Source organism: Gossypium hirsutum, chromosome D13 (assembly GCF_007990345.1).
Source record: "Gossypium hirsutum isolate 1008001.06 chromosome D13, Gossypium_hirsutum_v2.1, whole genome shotgun sequence".
Taxonomy (NCBI): Eukaryota; Viridiplantae; Streptophyta; class Magnoliopsida; order Malvales; family Malvaceae; genus Gossypium; species Gossypium hirsutum.
The window spans coordinates 36,012,557-36,018,498 of record NC_053449.1 but is presented as its reverse complement, the minus strand read 5'-3'; the positions used below and the strand labels follow the sequence as shown (position 1 = coordinate 36,018,498).

The window sequence follows — 5,942 nt, the reverse complement described above, 5'->3', positions numbered from 1 at the left end:
TTTCAGATCTTTAGCGGCGTTTTTTAAAAAAGCGCCGCTAATGCTCAGATCTTTAGCGACGTTTTTAAAAAAGCGCCGCTAATGCTCAGATCTTTAGTGGCATTTTTAAAAAAGCGCCGCTAATACTCAAATCTTTACCGGCGTTTCTGAAAAAGCGCCGCTAATGCTTAGATCTTTAGCGGCGTTTTCCAAGAAGCGTCGCTACTGCTAAAACGCCACAAAAACATTTTATCTGCTATTTACTATTTAATTTATTTTTAATTGAATATTTGTTAAAAATGGATAAATTTGAAATAATGACAGGTAAAAATAATTTGAAATAAAAAACATAGAAAAATATTTGTTAAAAATGAAGAAATTAAAATACTATTATTTAAAATAATTTTAAAATTTTTTGTGTACATGATTGATTGATTTTTAATTTATATATTAAATAATTTCAAATATAATTGTAAAAGATACGATAGTATTAATTTTAAAATATTTAATTTAATTATCATTATAGTTTAGGGTATATATGGTTAATTTAGGATTTAGGGCTGGTTTAAGAGTTGTAATTTTAAGGTTTATAGATTATGGAATTAGGGATTATGGATTAGAGATTCTGATTTAAGGTTGTGATTTAAGGTTTATAGGTTAGGGGTTAAGGGTTAAGGGTTAGAGGTTAAGAGTTAGGGATTTAGGGTTATAGATTTGGTGTTAGGTTGGGGTTTAGGGTTTAGATTAATTAGTGTGTTTTAATTTATATATTAAATAATGTTTAGGGGTTAGGGGTTAGGGATTTGGGGTCGGGTTAGGGTTTATGATTTAGATTAATTAGTGTTTTTTAATTTCTATATTAAATAAGGTTTAGAGGTTTGGGGTTTGGGGTTTGGGGTTAAGAGTTAGTGATTTAGGGTTTAGAGATTTGAGGTCGAGTTAGGGTTTAAGGTTTAGATTAATTAGTATTTTTTAATTTATAAATTAAATAAGTTCTTATATAATTGTAAAAGAGAAATAATAAATTGTAAAGATTATTAGTTTAAAATTGATATGCAATATACAATAATTGAATATAAAAAATTGTAAAATATGCGAGCTTTTGCGGCGTTTAGAGCCAAAACGCCGCTAATATGATTTAGAATTTTTCAAAACGGTGTCGTTTCATTACAAGAATTTAATTTATTAGTGGCGTTTCTTCTGTAAACGCCGGAAAAGGTAACATTAGCGGTGTTTATGACTAAAAAATATTTAATTTAAACCATTTGATATATTTAAATATTAGATTTAAAAAAATGTAACAAATTGATATGGATAGGTAACTATCTATTTTGGATATATAGGACCAAATTATAACAAATAAAAATAAAATACAAAAACTAAAATCATTCCACATCGAACATCTAGCAAAATAATTATATTTTAGTTAGGAAGAAATATCTCTAATAAAATGGAGATTAGATCGGAAATTAACAATATAAAATCATAATTAACGTCTAAATCTTTAATAGAAATTTGATATGTGAGAGATTAATTGCTTACATTGGATAATTGTAACTTAATAATTAATTACGATCATTTAATCATTTTTTTCTTATTAAAATATACGATATTTATTTTGAGAGTACTTGATTTTTTTTGTAAAAATTCAATTTATAAAAAATAATAATAAATATTTTATATAATCACTTAACTAATAATTTTTAACAGACAAAATAAAAGATTTTTAGCATAGCAAAACAGTGTCGTTTTATTCCAAATGAAATAATTTATTGCGGAGCCACAGAAAATAATTTTACTTTTAAAAAATAGCGCCATTTTATATAGCAAAACATTTAGCGGCGTTTTTATAAAAAACGCCACAAAAAATAATTTTACTTTAAAAAATGGCCATTTTATATAGCAAAACATTTAGTGGCGTTTTTATAAAAACGCCGCAAAAGGTAAGCAATAGCGGCGTTTTATAAAAAAAGACACAAAAAATAATTTTACTTTAAAAAATAGCCATTTTATATAGCAAAACATTTAGCGGCGAAAAATGCCGCAATAGGTAAGAAATAGCGGTGTTTTATAAAAAACGCCACAAAAAATAATTTTACTTTAAAAAATAGCCGCAAAACATTTAGCGGCGTTTTTATAAAAAAACGCCGCTAAAGGTAAGCAATAGCGACGTTTTAATAAAAACGCCACAAAAAATAATTGTACTTTAAAAAAACCATTTTATATAGCAAAAACATTTAGTGGCGTTTTTATAAAAAACGCCACAAAAAATAATTTTATAAAAAATAACGCCATTTTTTAAAATCCCCTCCCCCCAAAATCCCCAACTTTCGCTCCTAAAATCCCTAATTTCCCCCCTTGAAACCCCCCAACTTTACAAACATACTGTCCTTTAAAATTTTTAACTCCATGCCCATTGCTATCTTTTCTTCCTCAACCCCAATTCTTAAACGCCCAAATTTGAAAAGCTATATTTTCTTTCTCTGCAGAAGTTTTAAAAAAATCGATCGCGATTCATACACATATAACAATCACAGTCCCGCTGGACTTTTAGCAAAATCCAGGGGCTTTGGGATGTAGAAAACGACAATGATGGCCAACAATTAATGGTCTTTATCCTCATTTGTCTGAGGTAATTCTTCTTGTTCTGTATTGATGAACAAAGTTCTGAGGTAAATTATGAGGTGAATAATAAATTGTGAATATATAATATGCATTTGTTTTACTTAAATCAAGTTATGCTCCATAGTTTATCGTTGTTTCTTTTGCTTTGCTCTTTCTTTATTTTCTTTTCCATGCTGTTGAACTAATAAAAAAACATATTTATCTCTGCAGATTGGCATTTTTAAAACGTGGAGTTGGTATGTTTATGATTTCTTTAATATCTTATGAATATGATTTTGTTTTAATTACTTGTATTTGCAACAGTAGATTTTTTACAATATGTTAGAATCTCTTCTCTTCTTTTTTTTTTCTTTAAAAAAATCAATATATTTTCATGTGTCAAAAAAAATGTGATAGCTTCCCTTCTCCAGGAAAATGGAAACCTTCTAGTCTAAAAGCAACAGATAAGTTGGAGTGTGTTTCAAATCATTCAAATGTCAAATTCTTTAGGATTTTCTTTCTTGATGTTATAAATATATATTTTATTCAATAATTTTTTAAAGGACCTGGATTTATGGTATATCTTTCCCTTTCCACTGTTCTCATTTTCAATACCTGGATTTATGATATATTTATATATGTTATAAATATATATGTTATTCAATAATTTTTTACGTTCTTCAACTGTTCGATTAAATGTCTCTTAGAACCCCTGTCTTCTAAAGTTACATATGTTTCCTTACACATCTATTGTTTCATTTAAAAGCAATACATGCATATATATGCTAGTTCGTCTATTTTTCTTAGTTTGGAGTTATTTTAACAAAAAAGGAAATGGAAATTTAATTAACATAATTTTTTGTCATTAAGTGCGCAGTAGCAAAAGTTTATAGCTATTGCTGGTATAAATTGAATGTATGATCTAGCTTCCTTTAATGGATAGGTACGTAGAGGAGTAGCCTTTGTCTAGTTAAAAGGATGGTGAAGTTTTCAGCTTATTCTTTGATGATATTGTCGTTTACACCTTTTCATTCTATTATCCTGAAAAACCCTCGCAGATTTTCTAGAAATATACCTTTCAACCATTCAACTAAATCAAGGGTCACTTCTTATGCCCAAAACGTTCAATTACATACAGAAGACATGATGGGTGCTAGTCGCTATCTTCCTCCTCTATTTAGGTACGTAATAACATCTATGGCTTCCCCTCACCTTGTTTCCTTTTCTTTTTTTCATTTTTTTTTTGCTTCAAACACCCTACGAATGAGAATGTATTTTTATTGTACGGTTTGCACCGTAGTTCCCATGATGGAATGGACTGATAATCATTATAGGACTCTTGCGCGCCTTATCTCCAAACATGCGTGGCTTTACACAGAGATGCTTGCTGCTGAAACTATTGTTTATCAACAAGGGAATCTGGTAAGTTAGTGAAAGAACATTTACATTTGGTAAGAGTATTATTTTTTAACCATGTTTTCATATATCAGTTAACAATCAAATGATAATTGGTAAATTTTAGCCACTCACATGACTTGTTTTTGGGAAAGAGAAGGAAAATATTTTGTTTATTTTGAAGAGTTATTATTTTTTACAAGTGTTTTTACTCATTTTTATAATTTCAAGTTTAGATTTGTACTAAATATGCTTTATTTTATGTCTAACTATTGTAATAGATGTGTATTAAATAAACTTTTTTCTCATGCTATTACACTAATAACCACACAAGGCATCCGTGTCTGTAGTTGCAAACCTGGCATTGGGGAATCTTGAATCGAAAGCCCTTAGATAAAATCAGAACACCAATAAATATGGAAAGAAAGCAGTGGAAATCTTAGATGTATATTAAAAGAAGCTAGAAATCGACGATGACCACAAACTGTAAGTTTTCTTTCTTATCTCTTTATATATTATATGCTTATCTTTCAATTTTCTTTAGCTTTATTTTGGAACTTGAAGTTGGCATGCTTTAAGTGAAGGTATGTGTTGAACCAATAAAGATAATGAAGACCTTTTGTAACATGTTGATATGGTTTATACTAGTGTGTTAGGCTATTTCTGTAACTGACAGAAAGAACCCCCTTTTTTTTTCCATTTGATTTAATTACTATATGAGGAGAACTAGCTTGAACAGTAGAACCAATTCACCAAAGAAGCTCATTTGGGTTTCTTTACGCTTTCTAAAGTTCAATAGGTGGTGTAGCTAACAGTTGTAACTCATGATTTGTTAATTACAATGTTTGAGTTTGAGCTGGGCAATGACATTTTGAATATATAAATATAAAAAATACATTAAAGTTAAATTATAAAATTATAAAAAATTTGAAGGTAATCCATTGAAAGGGGTGGAGTCCCTGTCTTTCGTGAAATACAAATTGGGCATCCATGTATGTATTGGTGTTTATTACATGAAAAGCAAGGAGTTTAGAAGGGTTGGTTTATTTATTAATACAAATTTATTCAATTACAGGATGGTACTGAACGGATAAATCTCAGAATTTGTGCTGCTAATGCTATATATTTTCTTAATAATATTTCAGGAAATGGTACTTAGAATAATAGTGCATAATGGTCATGTTCTGTCTTTTGTAGGTTACTTGTGTTGAACAAGAAGCTGTGTTGTCCCAGGAAGCCTTCAGATTCATGGAAAAACTTGGAAAAATTGAATCTCTTCAAGCTGGAAAAGCCAAGGCTTAGCACTTTTTCAAGTAGAGTGTTATTTAATGTTGCATTCCATGGTCGTTTATCTTAGTCGGAACTTGAATTAGGTGTTATTGAAACAGGGTTTTGTAGCTATCTTGTGTACTAGCTTCTTTAATCATGATTGTTAATTATTACGTGTTTTGTAGCTTCTTTTATATTTGGCCGAGTTAATATAGATTGGATGAGCTGTCAGGTAGATTGCTCATTAACTTAAACATAATATTTTAATTCTAAATTTAAATTCATTAATTTTATATTTACCTTTAAAGTTAAAATTTTAATAGAAAATTTAATTTAATTAATTTTTTTTATCCTTAAAATTATATAGTTTAAAGTTTAAATTTCAAAAATAAAATATAATAAAATATTTATTATAGAAATAGTCAATTATTTAATTAATTTTTTTAAAAAAGTTATGCTTTTAGTGGCGTTTGTGAAAAAGCGTCGCTAAAAGTCAATGTTATAGCGGCGTTTTTAATAGAAGCGCCGCTAAAGGTCATGATCTTTAGCGGCGTTTGTGGTAAAAGTGCCGCTAAAGGTCTTGTTCTTTACCCGCGTTTGTGGGAGAAGCGCCGCTAAAGGTCTTGGTCTTTAGCGGCATTTGTGGTAAAAGCGCTGCTAAAGGTCTTGGTCTTTAGCGGTGTTTGTGGGATAAG

General features: G+C 29.1%; 1 long non-coding RNA gene across 3 annotated transcripts; it reads left to right on the top strand.

Annotated features, from left to right (window-relative positions):
• Positions 1-2,299: 2,299 nt before the first annotated feature.
• LOC107944575 (uncharacterized) lies at positions 2,300-5,414 on the top strand. 3 transcript variants are annotated; one of them, XR_005923310.1, is made up of 6 exons: positions 2,300-2,611; positions 2,815-2,840; positions 3,642-3,764; positions 3,918-4,005; positions 4,329-4,464; positions 5,176-5,414. It is a non-coding gene; the product is annotated as an uncharacterized lncRNA (long non-coding RNA). The 3 variants fall into 3 exon arrangements; XR_005923309.1 differs by having other exon boundaries at positions 3,884-4,005; XR_005923311.1 differs by having other exon boundaries at positions 3,884-4,005; positions 4,313-4,464.
• The last annotated feature ends 528 nt before the right edge of the window (positions 5,415-5,942 follow it).